Source organism: Ischnura elegans, chromosome 9, assembly GCF_921293095.1.
Source record: "Ischnura elegans chromosome 9, ioIscEleg1.1, whole genome shotgun sequence".
NCBI classification, from domain to species: Eukaryota; Metazoa; Arthropoda; class Insecta; order Odonata; family Coenagrionidae; genus Ischnura; species Ischnura elegans.
Window position 1 is genome coordinate 94149888 of NC_060254.1, and position 21037 is coordinate 94170924.

The following is a 21037-nucleotide window of genomic DNA, read 5'->3' on the forward strand; positions in this document are numbered from 1 at the left end:
GAACCATTTATCTTAAAATTCCGCAATTTACTACTAATCTCGCACCTACCACTTATCCTGGTGGGTATTCCATACCCCGACACATCCCAGTATTAGCTGCACCTTAACCCCCCCCTGCCTTAATTCCTAGCTGCGCCCTTGATGCGGTTAGCTATTGAAGGGGGTGAAGAGAACGGGTTTCTAGGTTAGAGTGAAGAATTTTGATTAGGCAATATTGGGAAAAATAGGCATTATGCTGAGTTTCAATGTGACAAGGAGCGGAAGATGGGGCCATTTATAAATTATTTATGGATAAAGATCTGTTGGTGGGTTGGGATGGGGGAGAGACAAGGTGGCCCAGTTGATTGAGCGTTGGTACACTGGTGGTTGATCGGGTGAAGCCTTTGCACACTCCCAAACAAGATTCCTCGATGCATACGGCGGCTCAGGGGAAGTGACTGGCCCCCTGTATGTACGGTGCCTGTTACTGGCCAATGGCTTAGTCTGGGGTGAGCTCTACCCTACCTTACGCAAAAAATATCCTTCGGGTTGGAGATATAGCTTTTTCCGGGCTTTATTCCGCGTTTGTCCATATATCTTCCGGACGACAGTTTCGTCGGGGTTGCAGTGAGCTTCTTCAGGTCACTGAATTAGCGATGGCATATGAAGGAGGCGATCGACAGCTAAGATCATGCGCCACGAGAGAAGGGTGAGAAGGGAAGGATGGAGAGAAACTCGGCGTCGTCATCAGCCTACTCTTAACGAAAGGCGCCTTGGGGACCACGGCTTAACGTCCCATTTGATGGACGAAGTGCTGAATTCAAGCGCCTTTCACGAAGCACACAAGCAGGAATCGCGAAGCCTCGGAAAAACCTTTGCCACCGCTGGGGTTCGAAACCGGACCATCTTAGAGTAAATATGCAACATCTTTCCGCCTTTTATATCCTGGAGGTCGGTCAAGTCGCTACTGATTGGCTATTCACTGCAGGCCAATTTTCAATGCCGGCAAAGCTGTCTCCCGAATAAACGTATGGACCGACGCGGAGTAATTCCCGGAAGATCTACATCTTCATTTAACACTTTCTTTCGCGGATGACTTCTTAAACAGTCGTGCTGCCTCCCAGCCCGTGGCGAATGAACTGCTTATACCGTCAAGGGGCCTAAGACGGTTCTTTCGATTCCCACATCTTGTCACTGCTGGTTAGGGTTCTCCTTTCAGTCCGTCCTCATCAATTAAACCCCTAGCGTCGCTAAGGAAGCAGTTGTTCTTGGCGAATATATAAATATTTGATATAATGTAAGCTATGGCGAATGACTGCTTAAAAAAGTCAAGAAATGTTTTTAGGAAAAATGTTTTTTTGCGCAGAAACATGATATTACGACATAATAGGGTAGTTTCCTTCATCAAAGAGAACGAAAGGCATTGATTGCGATTCGTTACCCACCATTAGTGTATTCATAATATACAAATTATTGGGTTTTAGAAATCCCAGTTTAGACGAATGGCAATGGTCAATTTTAACTGCATTTGAAAAAGGCCAGAATGGCGCCCATGCGATGCCACTCCACGTGACGTCATGGGACCTAGTTTATATACGAGTAGATAGGAGTTTTACATCGTCTGAGATTACCAATGCATGCACATGGCACAGAGCTCAGGGAAACACGTCTTAATAATCACCTATTAAAACTGGCTTAGGTCGGAAAGTTTTCCTTTTTGATAAGGTATTAATAATCTTTATTTAAGCCAAGCGCCACCAGCTAGAAGGGTATTCTGCTACCTGCTAGCATCCTGCGTCGAATCAGCGCTCAAAGTCTCGCCCCAAGGTCACCTCACTCGCCGACAGCGGGAACCTGAACGACGTCACACGGGCTTTTCCCAGAATTCATACTTAGCCGTCGCGTTTTCGCGCGTTTGAAAATTTTCACTTTTCATTTAATCGCAAAAAATAGATTTCGTCATTTAAAAATCTAAAAGTGTGAAATTCGTACTCCAGGAGTTAATAATCTTTCGATTTAGGAAATAAAAAAATAATAGGAAACCACCCTATTGTACGGTAATCAGTCTTTTGAACTTGAAATTAGCAAAATAATAGATTCTCCATTGAGAATGAACTCAAAATTTACTCCCGCAATGAAAGTGTTAAATCGACCCACGGTTCCCTTCATAAGGCATTCGGATTGAATCATTGAGTGAATGAAACATCTATATTCAAACCTAGGATGAAGAACAAGTCGTTCTTCTAAGCGTCGGGAGATATGCAGCCAATTACCCGGTAGAGAACCCGAGAATCATCAGAATATCCCCTGAGGATAAAGAAAAAGTCGTTCTTCGAAACTTCGGGAGGTATGGACCCAAATACCCGTTGGAAAACCCGCGAGTCATCAGAAGATCTCCTGCGGATAAGGAACATGTCGTTCCTCTGATCGAAGGGAGGTATGCAGCCAATTTCCCGGTGGAGAACCCGAAAATCATCAGAAGATTCCCTGAGGATGAAGAACAAGTCGTTCTCCGAAAAGTCCGGAGATGTGCCTGCAATTACGCGGTGGAGAATCCGCAAATTCTTTTTAGAGGTTGCCTGTTTGCGATTAAGAAGGTGTGGAAGGGGACAATAAGAGGTGTCCCTCGCTTGGAAGGATCTAAGAGGTGCGACGAACCGTGAAGACACTGCACGAGGACCGGTGGGAAAGTGCGTTCGGAGAAGTAGGCTGTGTTGGTCGGTGGGATGGCTGGTAGATAGGTGTCGGAGGAGAGCCGGTCTCTGGGAGTCAGTCCGTCTTTTCATACGCACGTCCTTGAACTTGGAGTATCCGATGCTTGCTCCTGGCTGAGAACTGGTGTAGGAAGCTGTAAACCCCCTCCATATAATAATAATCTCCCCGAGTGTTTGATTCCACGCAAGGGGGACCGCTATATTTTCTGGATGCCGGCTGAGGTCACTCTTCTACGGGATATTATAATTTTTATCCACACGTGCAAGGCCGCGAAATCAAAGGGAATATATTTTTTTCGGGAAGGGTGTTGCCAAAATAGCGGCAACTGTCCGATCGTGTCAAAACTGGAACTTCTCGCCAGCGTACCTTTGATTATATGCGTCGTAAAATTTAATCCCTGTATTCTACCATTGCCCTAAGGTGGCATTTGCGTCGATTGTGACTGTGACGACTGCGAACTCATAAAAGATGTTGGCGCTAGAATTCAATGCCTTTACGACCAAAAGATAGATGAACCAAAAATTCCCAAGAAATGTGTAAGTTCATAACAAAATCTGTATTTTGTTTCCTTTCATGATTCAGTAGTTAAATTTAATCATGGTGCTAAATACTGCTGATTTTTTATCGAAGAATTTGTTTTTTTTTAATCAGTAGTGAATGGAATTTACGATCCTATATGCTGTGCACGCCTTACATGTAGCCGCTAAAATTTAGCTATCTAAATACTTTGAACTAAAAAAGTCGATATTATCATCTTTTATCGAGAATCATATCATGGGTTTGTCACAGTTTTCCGTATATATTATTGAGAAAATCTTTTCACCCACTTTTGCATTTTATTGTCTGTTATTCGTATTTGATTCGAAGCTGGTCTTGCCCATTCTGGCCTTTCACTTGTCCCCTCGGATATTATATTCATCGGAGTAGGTATCATATCTCAAGACGTTGTCGAATACGCAATTCCGCCTTCATTTTGATGGTTTTAATTAGGCTTCTCTTTCCTTATCCTCTTTATATATTTCCTCATTGCTTACTTGCACAGTCCATTTGGTATCATCGTCTTTATGTTGGACGGTAGTAGGTAGGTATTATGTGTGGAAATACCTACCAAGCTACTTCGTGCACCCTGGTAGACGTGACTACGCCTGTTACAGGTCAAATCGTGGATGTGGGTGATTCGTGTCTAAAAAAGGAGTGCGGAAGCATTTTCATTTCATCCCAGTGAAACTTCTCCGGTTAATGACTACTTTTCCAGCCAAACCACGTTCCGAAAATGGGACGCACCGCAGGGAGGGCTAGTACGAAAAAAAAACTGTTTCCTTTCTTTCTAATCGCGAGTGGATGGATGTCCAGTTGACCACGTCGTCGCTCTGATTCGCACTCCGCTCTTCATTTGCTTTCTCGGGAGGGCCATCAGCATTAGGAGGATGATGAGAGTCGCCCACACTACTGGGGCGACCACGTGGTCACGCCCCGGCTGCCATCTTGGTCGCCCCCCGGAGACGCGCCGCGCCGCCGGCTGACGCTGCCGATGACCGATATCCGCAAGGGAGAACTTCCCAGTGAATCTTCGAAAAAATGAGCGGTCTTACGCTTTCATTAGCCTGGAGCATAGTTGTTTTTTTTTGGACCATCACCAAAGTGAAAACGGCTTTAGGGCAGCCAAATAAAAAAATTGTCGATGGGGAAGGTTTTGGGAGCGAGATAAGACCTCGACTGCGATTTTGGGTATTGAAAAATGCAATAAGTATATCAGGTTTAGGGTTTTAAAAATCAATTCTATACCTACGATATAGGGTGCCTTAGGGGGAATCTGCGGTACTTCAGGAAGGCGTAGTGGAGACAATTGTAGGCATTTTTGTCTATGAACGTGGGGTCGCAACTCCTTAGTTACCAATGGCAAGTTATGGCAACGCAAGTAATTTTTGGATTTACTTTTCATTTACGATGAAAACGGTTTTTTTTAGTATCCAGCCTTTTTGAAGTTTTAATTAGTACTTAGGATTTTTAAGGACATAAAGGTTGAAAATGAGGAATAATAATTGTCTGAAACAATTAAATGAAAGCTTTGCGTATCAGCAATACGATTTAAATATCACCCATTTTGAGATTGTTTCAGGCATTTACAATCGCAACATTTTCATGGCAACTGCAAAGTTTATCCACAAAAATGTTGGCGTTCCTATAGCTTAGAAACTTAGGAGATGCAACTCCCTGTTTCAGGACAAATAATGCTTAAAATATATTTCGGGAATTGATCATTCCCAGCAATAAAGGAACTTCGAGCTGACAAATGGCCTATTTTCGCGTGGAAATAATCTTAATTTCAAAGTGTTATCCAATACATTTTTTAATGTCACTCCATGGATACTATGTCTTCCTTTTGAATCTCCTCTAACCTTCCGGTATAGTTACTCATAAATGCTATCAAAATTGTCCGCTGTTTCATCAACATCGTAACTTTAACTCCCCGTTTTAATATAAATTTATAAATGATTGCTTCAAATGAGGCATCTAAGAGAATAATTGTATTCTCTGCATAATTCTTGACTTCATGTTATTTTATCTGCATATTGATCTTCATGATGAATCTGTATATTGAGTAAAATTAGGCTAAAGGAAATATCCCTAAATGTTTCCCAAAAGGGCTTAATGTCAGCTTTTGAAATCCGTTAACACCCGCTTTCGGTCAGTTGGTCATGTAATCTTTGTAATGTTATGGTCTCTAAACTTCACCGTTTTAGCGAGCAATCTTGGATTAGTGGACCCTCTTTTCCGGTATCGGTTCTCAGCTGTTGGCTTTTATTGTGAGCGAAAAAAAATTACGCGTAACGGCACATCGCTTTGAGATTTTTTCTTCAGCATGTTACGCTCCAGGTGCCGCATTCCGTGGTAATTCTCGAACAGGTTGTTAAATGTAACACAGTTCATTTTTTTTGGGTTAACTATCATTATCTTCACTCAAGAAATAAAAGAGCCAAATTTTCTGAATGAACCAAGAAGGAATGAATTTACTATTAAAATCGGGGGTATGGTATTTCGAGGAGGCGACCGAAAGCTGAGGTCATTTGCGCCATGAGGGAAGGGTGTGGAAGGAAGAGTGGAGAGAAACCCGGCGTCGGCGTTAGTCTGCTCTCAACGAAAGGCGCCAAGGGGACCACGGTTTACGTCCCATCCGACGGACGGAGTGTTGCGCTTGAAATGTCCTCCACACAACATTCAAGCAGGGATCGGGCAGTCTCTGAAAATTCTCAGCCACTGCCGGGATTTGAACCCGAGCTCGCCGGGTGGGAAGCCAACTCCCTAGCCACCACACCAACCCGATCCCCCTACCATTAAAATCATCAGCCCCAATACGTCGATGGCGTTATTCCCTATGTATCCATATAGGCTTAAAAAATGTTAACAGTTTTGAGATTCTCGTATTGAGATGTATTTATTACATAATAATATACTCATTTGTTGGAGTGTTGAATCATGATATTCTTTACTTCAGTTAATAATGACTAATAATTTGGCCTAAGAATAACAATGTTCCATTTTACTACGCCAATATCATTTATTTTGAGTGAGAACTCCATAGGCGCGATGTAAGTAAAAAGAAAACATCCTCGACGATGACCGTGAAATCGTTGAGTAGCCTGACGTTAATGTAAATGACATCAATGGAAAATAATGGCGCCTTTAAGTGAGAGTAAGTATTTCTATTAACCGAGAGACATTCTTCTTCTGATGAATGATTTTTAAAAAATCTTCAATTTACACGTTATTATCCCGTAAATTAAGGGAAAGTTTTTTCCACTCGATTAATGAAAATTCTACGTCAAGTTAAATAATTCCTCGAGGCCTGGAGGAATCATTCAGCTCACTCAGTTGCGGGCTGAATAATTCTCCTGGGCTTTGCGTAAGCCTGGCGTAAAAGTATTCTTCGCATACCTGACTACCTCAGTGTATGATCTTAGGTTTTCCCGGCGTATCAGTTGCAGAAAAATTTCTCGGGTTTTCCACCGGTTGATGTAGTCCATGTCTCCCGACGTTTCGATCCGCGACTTGCTGTCATCCTCAGGGGATCTTCCGAATGACTTCGTAAGTGTTTGAGACCCCAATAGAAATTGGTTCCTTGAAAACATCTACATGTTGTGTGAGTGAGCATGCGTGTGTCTTGTGGTTTTTCCATCCTTACATCCGATCCGATTGTACGATTGTGGTCACTGGTGTTAGAGAAATCTCCGCAAACCTGTGCGCGTGAAATCTCCGTGGAACTTTGCTTTACAGATCAAATCCGCGACTTGTGTGGTTGAGAGTGTGTGCGTGAATTTTCTAGATTAGTTTTTGTTCTTTATTGTACGAGAGTGGCCACTGACGTAAGGGGTATCTTCGCATACCTCACTTCGTGTGTGCATGAGACCGCGGAAATTTGTTCTTCAGAGAAAATCTGCTTTGTAGGTGAGTGAGAGAGTACACGTTTGAGTCTTTTATCAAATTTATTATTTCTTCCCCCTTTTTCAGAACATTTTCGTCTTCGCATTTCAATCGTTTCTTTGCCTTTTCCAACGCAATAATTTTCTTTTACTATTCTCTTTCTAAGCCCACGTAAGATTACGACCTAGGGGAATTATTTTACACCATTCTTACTCCGAACATATACCCTTCTCCTTAAGTGTAAGTAGTGTTAAAGTAAGAAAATAATATTAAATTACAAAAATAAAATTTTTCATAAAAACTACGTTTTGTCAAAAAGAAGAGATTAACTGCCCACGGCCCCTTGCATTATTGAAAATTTCAAATATGATTGATCAGAAAGTAAAATAAGCTTTAGAAGAACGTTTCAGATATCACAAACGAAAAACGTGGTTTGTATGCAAGATTACATTTTCTTTCGCTGGGAGAAAACTAGCACAAAGACAAATCTTGAACATAGACACGGCAGAAGTTACGTTTGAAGTCGAAAATTCCACGTAGCAATGTACAATTTTTAGAGCAAGTCATAAAAGAAATGGTAAATCTCAGGCTTTTGTTGAATACAAACTTCAGAAAAAAATATACAGGTACTTTACCCTTTAGAAACAAATACTTTATTGGACCTATTGTAGCGCCTCAATTGGATTTAAGTGGCCATTTTTAGAACTCCATATTTGATTTTTACCACTGAATGTTACTCAAGGCACTCTTCCAGTCGTGGTTAAAGTGTAATTAATTAAGTTAATAAAACTTGGTAATAATAAACTAAAACCAGAAGTTAAGAACAGTAAATTTGCCTGTGCTGGAGATAGTATCTAAATAACCCCATTATTTACCGAGCACATCAAATTTTCAATGACTCAAGTCTCGGTTTCTCTAATCAGGGTACTGGGACTAGGGATTGTTTCCAGCTTATCCTAACGCTCTATCTAGTGCATAGATTACGTTGTGAGGCATGTGGTCAATCTTCAATTGACCGAAAGCAATATTATTCCCATGGTGCATGGTATGATTTTAATTGTGCTCCATGCAATTGGAGGTGATTATATCACTCTTTTTGCTATTGTGTGCGAGCTATTGGGTATAACGGGTTGTGATCGCTAAGTAAGCATTCCAAATTTGAAATCATTCGTTGCATTGAACTCTGTTGGTGCGGTAGGCTGTGTTTTAACTTTCCATCCCTATGGTCGAGGTTTGAACTCGGTGATGGCATAGTATTCCTCTGAGAAATCCCAAATGTGTTTTCTGTTGTAGTGCTGTATTCGGGACAAGTCAAGTGCAGTACGCCGTCTCTGCATGAGCTATGACTTTATTATACCTTTAGTGTATTTCGTTTAGGTTAATATAGATGCTATATGCATCCTTAATTGCCATACTTTCAATCAACTTCACCAATGACCTCATCTGTCGATCGATGTCTCAAATTACTCATACAATTACATTAAGAAACCTTGCTGGGCTTGGGGGCAGGGTGAATTCCTTCCCTGCCTAATTGGTGAGTCCTACCTTTATCCAGGACATGCCTTTCTGTGATTATATATTATTATTCGTAATGTCTCCTGACACAAAAGGCCGTGATACATTGTTTTAGGGGGTCATGGAAATAAATAGTCAAAAAGGTACTTCAAGAGTATTTCAATTGAATCGCTAAAGTGCAGCACTCCGTCTGTCGGATGGGACGTTAAACCGTGGTCCTCTTGTCGCCCTCCGTTGCGTTAGATAGATATTGGGCTGTCTTACACGGGGCACATGATTGGGCAGGTTAGCAATGGGAACACGTTGAATTTGCGAGAATGGGAGCTTGGGCAATTTTGCCGTCTCACATCCACGCTTTGTCGCTTCCAGCAATTCATCGCATTACGCGACGCAAATTTGACTGTGCCTTTGTACGTGCGTAAAATTGCGCAATGACGTGCTCAATGTAAAACGGCTTTTAAAAGCGGCCTAACGCTGACACAAGGTTTTCTTCCGTCCTTTCTCGTCTTCCTTCAGCGAATGCGTATGACCTTAGTTTTCATGGATCGCCTCCTGATAAACAAGCAATATTATTCCACCATGTCCGTCGCTCGCCTGTCGCGCAGAAGAAGTTTTCGGTGGCTAGTGCCCCGAGGGTATTCGAAGACCCGCTCTCTCTCACGCACCGAAGGAACCTAAACGGCGCTGGATGTTTAGTGTGTAGGGGGCGTGTCCTCTTGGATGAAATGGCCCGGGTCGCCTCCTGTTGTTGCTGCTCGGCCGAAAGAAAAACACTATCGAGGATGAGACCCAAGGCCGTAACGGAGACTTGACCGGGAGAGAAAGAGAGAGGGAGTCCTTTGGGAGGATGGCAGAGGTGGCAGAAGATTTGAAGACTGTTGCTACTGCGGATGGATCGTTCATGAATGAAAGATTCATTTTGATCGATTCCCAAGACCGGTTTATCAGGTATGGGAAATTTTACCACAATTCTTCATGCTCATATGACTAAGAAGAAAGAAGGCAGATGTTTTTGAAATGAAACACCTCAATCACAAGATTTCATCGATGAAACATACAAACAGAGTAAGAAATTTTCGTAAAAGCTTGTATAAATATGTAAAATTATTACGAGGGCCGTTTCTTTTCCAAGCTACGATAGACCATGAACGGAAGACGAAATGATCGATTAAAAATTATTTCATATCTTGAGTATACTTGTGATGTCCATATGGCATAACCAGCTCGGCAATTGAGGAATTGGTCGTGCCTGTGAACAATCTTTACTGTACCTTCTGCGTGGGATGTATCCGCCTATGACTTCCTACGAATTTTTCCTTTGCCCCGGAGCTCATCGCCCGTTTGAAAACGCTTCCCTCCAAGCCACATCTTCATTTCTGCGTTAATATTGAAGTCACATGGCACTATGTCGGTATTGCACGGCGGGTGGTCGAAAGTATCCCATTGAAATTGCTCAAGGAAGAGTTGGGCTGCATCAGCGCTGAGATTACGAGAGTTTTCATGGATCATAACACTTCCGGAAGTCAGCATGTCTCTTTTTGTCTTTTGTTTTGAATGGAAATGGATGTAATGTTTCACACTGTTTCAGACTCTAGCCACAGTGAATTTAAAACATTTTCTTTTATTTGCGTAAAGGTTAATACATGCCAATGCTGAAGCCATTCGGCGAGTTGTCTGACTGTCGCTTGTATGGTGTTTTTGATGAGCGATCGGAGGTTGAATAAAAAACCTACCTCGAAGAAACAGACTAAGAAATTTTCGAAAAAGCGAGTACTAAGATGATAGGTAGTAATTACTTCATGGGGTCCTGAGGCCTTATATACTCAAGGTTAAAGGTGGCGAAATGAAAAAGGGAAAACAAAATGACATCAGTTTTGCAATTTCAATTCAATAAATTAGTTCGTGAGTTATTAAGTCTGGGGGAGGGAGCAAAGTTCTTTGACTGGCATTTGTAACATGATTGAGAAAGAGAACGACTCCCAAGATCCAGCTCGTACTCCTGAGCGATTCACGAATCGGTCGCGAAAATGAACGGATTCTCCCATCTCTATCTTGCTGCAGCTGAGCGGAGGAGTTGGAGGGGAAAGTCGTTCTCTTCGTGGAGGAGACGAGTCGTGAGGGAATAGGTTTGCAGACGTGGGGGAGGGCTTCCAGGGGGGGGGGGGAAGGGGTGTCTGCGGCAGATAGATTGGGCGAGAGGGTGGGTGGAGGAGGATCTGGGGGTCGCGAGACCGTTGTCTTGACTTTAAAGAGGAAATTCGCGATGCCCCAATGGCTTATAACTCCACCTAAGGCAATCTTGGCACGGCACTCCATCATCCGTTTGGCTTTGTGGAGCGGAAAGAAGACTTGTTCGTCTTTCCATCTCGAATCGGTGCAGCCTCTCGCTAATCCCGTTGAGATCCATAGAGATAGTTGGATACCAAGAGGATGAGATGACCATTCATGTGCGAACAGTGTGAGTAGTGGGAGGATTGATCTTTGGCAACGGACTTGCGTTTTCCAATGCACCATCTCACTCACTCAGCTCTTCAAGGCATGCTTTGGTAATTTTAAGCATACCGGGACTAGCCACGGTGATAACTTTTACGGGAGTTACCCGCAATGCACAAATTGTGCGAAAAAACCACAGAGAAAAAAATCATTGGCCTTGGTGCGCACGATTTGGACTGCTTGTGGAATTATAAGCTCAGCAGCCCATAACGCTTAGTCTGGTTATTTCCACAAATATCCACAGAAAGGAATGACGCATCGGTAGCTTAACTGGCTAAATTCGACTGTAAAATCGAGGGGTCCGGGTTCCAATCCTGGTAAATCCTGGTTGCCAGCCTCGGAGGTGGCGGGATAAAGTTGTCGTCTGCTAATTCCAAGACCGTGAGTTCGTGTCCCACCTGAGTCTTTTTCCTCTATCCAGGGAATGTGTGTTCTTACTTGTACAGTTGTTAATTATTGAGATTCTCTATGTAAAGGCCAATGCTAGCTGTTTTCGGGGTGCGTGGAATGAAGTAATTAGTTACTTACTAATAAAATATTTTGGACCTTTTTGACATATTTATTGTAAATTATATAGAATTTATTTGAAATATAGGAACTATGGGGAAATTTACCATTTGTTTCTCATTTCGACCTGTCATCACTCTTGAGGATTGAACACGAACCCATATTTTACTAACCTCCCTTTTTTCAAATCAGTCTCGATGAATAAATTATTCTACAAGATGGGTATTGATTGATTCCTTCCATACGGAGCTTTATGCACGAAGGAGAAGTTTTTCTCGTAGTAGGTAGGTCAACGTCTTACTTATTATTAATTACGGTTTGTTGGCATTAGTAAAAAATCGTGCGGCTTTTCAGTCACACTCTCCTTTTATCTCATGCTGGTTTTCATTGAAATGTGTTTTGGATCAAGGATAGGTGTACCAATATTTGTTTTAGACCATGGTGAATCGTGCAAATTACAAATGCAGCCGTTTTTGGTCTTCTACATTCATATATTTCACCACGTCAATTCAATGCTCATGCTGGGGTTTTCTCTGGGGAAAATGTTTGCAAACGCGATATCTACCATTGTAATGTGGATGGAGCACGCTTTATAACTGTTGAAATAAAAATGTATGCATTTGTTTTCAGAGATTTTTTTCCTGCATTTTATTTTGCATTTAACAAATGCTTCATGCATAATACTATTTATAAATTATATTATTTAATTTTTACCGTATGATTTCTAACTTTTTCCATCTGCCTCAGCACCATTATCTTCGTCCTTTTTCTATTTATATATTCTCTATCCCTTTCTTTCCTCACCTGTGAATTTATTTGTATGTTTGCACTTAAGGCATCGTGTGAATGAATGAAGTAGTTTAGTATTTGTAATTAAATGTATAACGACTGTGTTTAGAAGCATGTCGATGTTTAGTAATTATTAGCCGTCGTGATGTTGTAACTTTTGAAGTCATTGGGTTGAACAAGTAGGTTAGAGACCCACTTGTTTAACTAAAAGTCAAGGGTTCGATTCCTCTTTCCGACGAGTATGTCCGTTTTACCGGTTTTCTGCCTGAAAACAGCCGATCAAGTGCCAAGGAATTGGCGTCGAAGGAGTTAGTACCCACTCAACCGAAGCGAGAGTAGGAAAATGGGGTCTCATGAGCACTAGTCGTGATATAAATTTAATGTTAGAGGAATGAAATATGCCTCTGCGTAAACCAAATTGGGGGCTTTGATTCGTTCCTGAGTGTCTTTCGATGTCAACGAAAATTCTCGTTGGATGATTCAGTGCTTTTTTGGCGCTAGTGTCATATCTTCTTTCAACGGAATGTTTGAGAATCGTGATTTGGCTTCTTTTCTGCGACCTACTGAAGAGGGACGCTGGTGCCAATATAGTGAGTTGCGCCGGAAAAATACTCTGAGAGACTACTTTCAAAGGAAAGGATTTCCAGGCGATGGATGGTTATGAATTGAAATGCGGACGTATTTATTTTTCGGAGACTGTTATTTTAAGGGACATTTATTAACCTTTCAATTTGCATATACCGATAGAAGAAGCGTATTTGGGTTCCCATTTTAATAATTTGTTAGAAGTTATTCTAATGTTGAGGAACGAATTATTCTTGAAAATGTTTTGGCATGCACTTTTCCATTAAAGCCTAGACCACTTCCAGATCAAGATCGACGGTGAATACATGATAATCCAACTTTCAGCATAATTATTTAAAATACGCTAATCGGGGTAATGGATTTAGAGTCCACCTTCTCTTGTTTTCTACATTTTACTTGCAGTGAAACTCCCAACCATGTTTCAGCCCAATCCCACATTTCAAAATAAGGTTGTTTATTGGCCAATTTTAACCTCAGTGCTTATAAATATTTGTTGATTCGTGAAAGCAACAAAATTTAAAATCTTGCGATAAACTTTAATTAGCCGCATGAGCTGCCCTTTGAGTACATGGTTTGATTGCTCATTGCGGTGAGCAGGAAACTATTGTTGAATACCTTCTTCTAACGACTACGAATGTTGTACTTCCGTTATTTAGGAGCTCTTTGTCCGAAAATTGTGGAGCAATTTATACAGTCATCAATACGAAATAAAAGAGCTTTTTGATGAGTGAAAGAGTTGCTAAATTCTGTACCTATATCTCTTGCAATGGTAATTACTCCCTCGGTGTTGTCTGGAGGGTTCTTACTTCGTCATTAATGGTGTTTACTCGGAACACTCATCAATGTTGGTGCAGTACCTACTTCTTCTACTCTCACCTATGCCCTCGTGAGCAACAGCTCTTCACCATTACCACTTCATTCCTCTGCACCTAGTATGCCGTCATTTCGTGATTATTTTAAGTCTTCAGCTGTGTTGAAATCATCTTCTGCAAGCATTCCATGTTTAGACTAACCCGCCTCTTTCAGAGAACTCATGACTCATAATTTCTGCGATTCTTCGTCTTTCCACAGCTGCATCATTCATTTTTCGATGGAAAGAATCGGTAACCATATAAAGTATTATGTACGATGCTCGTCACCAGACATCTTGAAGTACGATTTATTATCTCTTTCCCTTAAGGGTTGCATTTTTTAAGTATTCGTGTAATTATTTGCCAGAGGAGTCAGAGAGCAGAAAGAATAGTGTATCAACATACGTTTCTGATGCTATTTAATCGAGTAACTCGCGTTAAATAGTGTTTTGAAAGTTAAGTTTTCAGAGTTTCAGATTTAAATGGCCCTTACGTGAAGGATGAATTATTTTTTTCGTGTATAAGAGAGACCTGGAAGTTTCTTGGATTTCTATTAAATTTTTTCGTGTCAAAAATCATTGTCATCTCTCACAATCGAACTTGTTACCATTTTGTGGTTACCATGGTCACTATACATTGCTTTTCATTTTCCACATGCTTTCAAGAGTCTTTACTTTCTTTGGAATATGCAACGCTGATTAGAATTGGTAAAATAATAATTGTGAGTGGAATAAATATTGATAACATTATTATTAAATGGATTATTGAATAAGTGACACTGATGTTTCATAGAGTAAGAATTCATTATGATTACTCAATTATTTGGACATGAAATGCAACTTTTCCCTGATTCCCAATAAAAATTTGGCACTTTTCATCGTGCAAATATCCCTGGGTCATGCACGAATTGGATGGTGAATTTATGCTCTAAAATATGTTGCAACTGGCAACATCGCATGAAGGGTTCGTGGATTGGCCTCAGTCCTTCCTTCAAGTAAAGAGAATTATCACTCCAAGATAAAGAAGTCCAACGTCGAGTTACTATCCATATATAATCACGTCCATAAACCATTCGTGACTCCCATAATTGAATCTGACTATGTGATGTAGTCGAAGCCGGGTGGTCCACTTCCAGTGCCGCTTGGTCTGAAGGGGGAGTAGTGGAGGGGCAGGAGGGGAAGAGGGATGAGCGGTGTGGTTCCGAAGCTGGGTCTCCTCTGGTTACCCCCCACTCCACCTGTCCGTAACCTCTCGCCTCTCCCCCCTCCTCCTCTCCCTCGTCTACTCCCGGAGTTCAATGACACCGTCAAAGAAACGCCCGAGCCATGGCGGAGATTTCAACGGGCGAATGTGCTTAAGACAGCGAATGCAGTGATTTTCGTGTGTGGACTTATTTGTGTGAAATGGGGTTTGAATAATAATTGTGTAAAATATGTATCAAAAATTATTTGTGCAATAATTCCAACAGAGATCCTATGTTCCTAAATACATAAGTACTACTAAAAATAGTAATTGTGCGTGGAATAAACGTTAATATTATTATTATTAAATGGATGCTTGTATAAGTGATAATAATGGTTCAAAAAGTAAGAATTCGATATACTTACTTAATTATGTAGACATCAAATGCTATTTTTCTCTTATTCCCAATGTGAAACTTTGCCACTAATCAACGCGCGGATATGCGTGAGACATGAAAGTGGCAGGGACAAATTTCTTGTGACCACCTCTTTGTGTAGAAAGGCATGCTTGAATATTATTATACATGACACGAATGGCTTTAAGAGAAAGAATTTATTTTACATATTTGACAATTTGGCTGTTTTATGCTATTTGCCCATGTTTGCTCGTGAAACTTTGGCACTTTTCAGCATAAGAATTAGTTGGATGCTTAGAGGAAGCTAGGGCGATCTACTCGCATGGAGTTATTTGTGCAAAAATATGTAGGTACTTTGATTACTATTTTTGAAATAAATCGATAAAATTTAAAAAAAATGCATTAAACTAAAGTATTATACTTTTTAGCTGTTCCTGATTATCAAGAAGATAACGTAAGCCAGTGATCGGCAGAAAGATAATCAGATTTACCAACCGAATGAAAGGGAAGGCCCTATCGTGAATTTTAGAGGAAAATATACTTGTTGTGGGTGTACAAGTCGGGATGCTTCGATAAATGCTCGTTGAAAGCTTATATGAATAGAGTAGAATACCGTTGATAAAAAGGGTGCATTTAGATTGTAATTCGAGAATTGAATGTGAGGGTTTTAGGACAGCTACGGTGTTGGTATGAACTGCTCGGAATTGGGACATTGTTCAGGAGCTTGAATAGGTCAGTGGAGTACGTCGAAAATACTAGGAAAAACGTCGCAGTTACCTCTAATGGGTGTCCTATAGAAGGGTGATTTGGACGAAATTGCTCCGCTGTTCCAAACGTGTGGAGGTGGTTGCCGTGATTGGTCCACTTCGTACGTGACCTTTGCGAAGGTAGGCTATCGAAGCGGGAAGTAGGATTTGAACTCGAAGAAGGAAGGGACGTCTAAAAATAAGTGTTCGGTGAAAATCAGGCTGGGAAAATAAACAGTGATCGGAAATAGCTGGAAATAGGTCTGTAGGACTGAAAACCTCGAGTACATGCCCAGGTCAACGTTTATTTGGGTGAAAGAGCTGAAGCGGGAATTTTTATCTTTTCATATCTTTGATTGATTTTGCTGTCTAACGTTGTTCTTGCAGTCTTAGGGCAACAAAACGTCTATTTCTATGGTCGATCGTGAACCTGAAAATTTTGAGCATAAGCTCGTTGCATCGGTACCACCGCTAACGTTAACTTTGTTAATTTGAGCGATGTTGCCAGTTTTAACATTAGGTTGACTAATTTCTTGTTTTCCATCAATTATGCATTACATTAAAGGCAACCATAAGTTTAAGAAAATACCCTGTAGGGAAGTTTTTTTTGGCGAATATAGTGATTTGCTCATTTTTTTAAACCTGAAAGTGAATTTGGATTTTGTGGAGCCAAAATATTTTTCACCTTTCACGCCACCATTGCATGTATTTAGTGTTATCTTATTAATCTTAAACATTTTTCAGCTTTTTTGCATTCAGCTGTTATTTTAGCCTCGTGTGTTGATCAAATTCACCGAAATATTTTAAAACGTCCTTCTTGATAATAGGCATTCGTCATAATCAATCATTTTATTTAAAAGTACCGTTATTACTTCACCTATTTGTGAAGTAAGTATATTAGAGAAATTATTTATGATGGAGACATTATTGGAAAAATTTATCAGTAATATGGAGAATAAATCTTAGTCTCTAATTCATTTTATCGGCATTTATTGAATGATAGGGATTTAAAAATTAAGAACATTATCCAATGGATTAATTATGAGCAGGAAAGTCAGCTTTTAAATTCACTCTATGATATATTTTCAACTTACAAGTTCGGAAGACACAGGTCTGTATCATTAGATATCCTGTTCGTTATCGAATTGATGAGCTTTTTAAAATTCCCATTTTTATATTAGGCGGGTGGAAGTTTTGGATTCGTCCATAACTTATGCGTCTCGGAAAATACACAGACTTCGAGAGTCCATACAATGATTTTTTTCCAAGGTCGCGCATTATTTGCGCGCAACAGCAGGTGGGAGCTAACAATCTTATGCTTGCACTTCTGTTGGTGTTTGCTTTTAAAGCAGCCGCAACCCAACCCTGACTGGAAAACCTAATGTGTTTGCTCACGTGCGGAGAGAAACGTTGGCGGAAATTCTAATTCAATATCTTCGAAGCGAAGAAGTTCAGGATATGGAGCACTTGTTCGTGCACTGGCGCACTGGTATCCTTTTCCGCCGCCGTAATCTGTGACAAGAAGTTTTCGTAAATAAATAATTTCGTTTTTGTATGGGCAGAAAAACGGGTTTAATGGGACCAGGTCATCTGGCTGACGCTCACTTTCCAGGCATACATGTATCAAACGAGTTCCTTCTGGCCAATAACTTTTTTTATGACGATTGCTCGATTGACTGGCAGATGTATTTTCAAAGTCAAACGGAATTAAAATGCTGTTGAAGTTGTCCGTCGCATCTCAGAGGAAGCAAGCGCTTCGTGGTCTTGAGATGAGCCGGATGCTTGTCTATTTGTATCTCAGTGCTTCTTCACGTCATCGACCTTGTATGACATGAATATGATTACGTCTGTGGCTCGCCGCTTCTTGCGTTGCAATCTTGCCTAGAGACACACTCTGTAGCATCTATTTTATACACTCCGAGCTATGTTTTTTATGGCTCACTCATATGTCTTGTTGTTTTTGTGCTCACCCATGCCTTCTCTAAGGCGAAAAAGTTAAATGTAAGGTCGCTAACGGTAGGATTTTTTTCTGTGAAATGTATCTTGATTTTTAGAGTTTATACATATATATTGAGGAAGGCGGAATTAGTTACATTTTGACCTTAAATCGTGATTACTGAATGAAAATGGAGATAATATATATTTAAAAATTTGCTTTGCCATATTCTCTATACAAATGTTTTTAGCAATTATCATTTTTCGTGAAAATCTTGACTTAAGTGTTGTCAATTGAAAAGCTCCGTAAGACTGTATAGCCAGATTTTCATTCCTGTCCCAAGCATGCTCTTTGCCGAAGCTAAATTTGTTTACGATATTAGTTTGACATTACGTCTGCTGTTTTCATCTTAGTGTTAATGGAATCTTCCTCACGAAAGCTAATTCTATTGTATCTTAATTCTTTTTTCCCTCGATATGAATTTATGGTAACGAGAAGTGGGTGGTCAGTATATATGAGTAATTCACATGATATCACGTTCACATAATCACATGATATTTTTCTTTATTCGTTGAAAACTCAGATACGATGTAAAATATACTCATGGTTTTAAGATATACTCTCGTCATCTATCTATGAGTCTGAGTACCTTATTTTCTGATCCGTTGAGGAAATTTAAGGAAAAATTCTAGATTATTAGAATAAAAAACAAATTCTTACTTCCGTTTATCACGTTCTCGAAATCTAGATTGGTTTGGTGAAATTTCTGCGATCCTCTTTGAAATGCTCAAAATATTTTTTTCATTTGTTTTTACTATTAACATCATTTTGCGCAGTAGTAGTGTCATGATGCGGTAGCCCGATAATTAGTGGCATAAAGTATAATTTTGAGTATTTTAAGTAAGCAGCCTTGGAGTTGCTTCCATAATCAGGAAAAGATCCAGTCCTCTTGAATTATTAGTTACTAATGAAATTTACTTTACGGTAATTAGTGAGCATATCAGGTATGAGTTACACTGATTTTAAAGTATTATTTTTTCGTCGTTTGCAGAATCCTTAATCACCTTCTTGATCTTTACGAAGGTAAAATAGAATTGGAGTGTCTAAACTGCATGAGTAAAAGCAGTTCAAGATATTTCACTTATACATTCTTTTTACTAAGAACTTCGGTAAATGATTTAACTGGTGGATAATCATGGATAATTGGCTAATTTAACTGGGAAGTTTGATCGAGATATCGAAATTTATTTCTAAATATGCATGTTAATACTAAAAATGTTGTACGGCCATTGTTATTTTATGTGGTAAATAAGGGGGTGGGGCTGCTCATATAGGTTAAATAGTTTTGGTGGCAATCCGCTGATTTAGGTACGTCAAATAGACGAATTTGAATCATTTAGATAGATATTGTTTCCTAATCCAACCAGGGTGAACTGTGACTTAATATAATTGATTTTATGCCTTCATCGTAGTGATAATATGCTTAAAGTTTTCCTATGCCATATCCCTATGCAAATATGTTTTGGAAGTATCATTTTTCGTAACCACCTTGACTCTGGTATAATCGCTCAACAATCCACAGATGAGAGCATAGACATGGCCACCTTTAATACTAGTGTAGTATTAAAGGTGGCCATGCCATAGCCTGATTCAATTTTATGAGCATGTCCTTTTGTGGTGCTAAATCTGTTCATGGGATAAGACTAATATTATTAGTTAAGCTATGCTGTTTTCTTTTGAGTGTTATTGTCATCTTCTTTATGAAAGGCAACGCTATTTTATCTTAATTAATTGTCTTAATCGTATATATGGTCGTAGGTATTGACCAGAATAGCTCCCTCCTTCTCGAATAAAATGGCAATTCGAGGTGGAACACCATTGCCGATATTCATCGCGAGTGACAAGAGTTGAGGAGGCAGTGTGGTCGGTGTAAATAAGAGGTTGGCATGGCGACGCGCGCGTGGAACAGGAACCGGGAATGAGGTGATGTGAAGAAAACGAATATGAGGCTACGAGGACGCGAAAGGCGTTCGAAGTGAAAGAGAGAGGGAGAGAGGCGCACACACTCAGCTGTGAGGAGATGGAAGCGACGAGGTGGAAGGAAGCAAACTCGGAGTTGATTTATCTGCCCCCCGGCGGCGGACCGCCTTCTTTTTCGCCAAGGCGCCTAAGGAGGCGAGTCCGTTTTAAGTTGCTGTTGCCGGCTGCATCCTGCGCATCGGCATAATATTTTAATTTTTGGCGAATACTTCCGTCCAATTCCTCAATGATTTAAATTCATTTGAGGAGGCCATTTATTGATGATTTTGTTAGTACTCAATGATCTTGGATGAAACTCTATGGATATGTGTCGTATCGAAATGAAATCTCTAACTTTGAACTTCAAAATTAATAGCTTCAAATTAAATTCGTATAGTATATGTATGTACATTTTATTGTTTTCTCGTTCAGCTAGTTTCACCGTCATTCGTCATCTTAGGGTACTCTCGTAGCAGCGTGCGGAACTATATATTCATGTAAAAGTTTTCCTTTTTGCTTACGGCGGTAATTCGGTAATTTATGGAATTTCGTTATGTTCGGTAATTTACCGGTCATTCGGGTACCTATTTGATTTGAAGTTGTAAAAATTGAATTGATAGAAGACTTTGCCTTAAACCGCTTTTATTACGAGCAAATTTTGTGCAATATTAATTATGAGTTTGTTTTTAAGATCTTACATTTTTAATAGGCACTTTTTCAGTAATCAAAAATACTAGGTACTTTTCTGATTGATGTTGGGCACAAATAAATTATTGAGTTCTCTACGCAAGAGTTGGTGTCCTATTTACCTGTACTGGACTACCATCGTTTCCGAAGACATTCAGATCGCAAGTATTACTGCAAGTTCGATGTAACTGATTGA

At 40.2% G+C, this 21037-nt stretch overlaps 1 protein-coding gene across 1 annotated transcript in view; it reads right to left on the reverse strand.

The window, feature by feature from the left end:
* The window catches only part of LOC124165570, a 166412-nt gene that overhangs the window by 26807 nt on the left and 118568 nt on the right, over positions 1 to 21037 (reverse strand). The window lies entirely within an intron of this gene.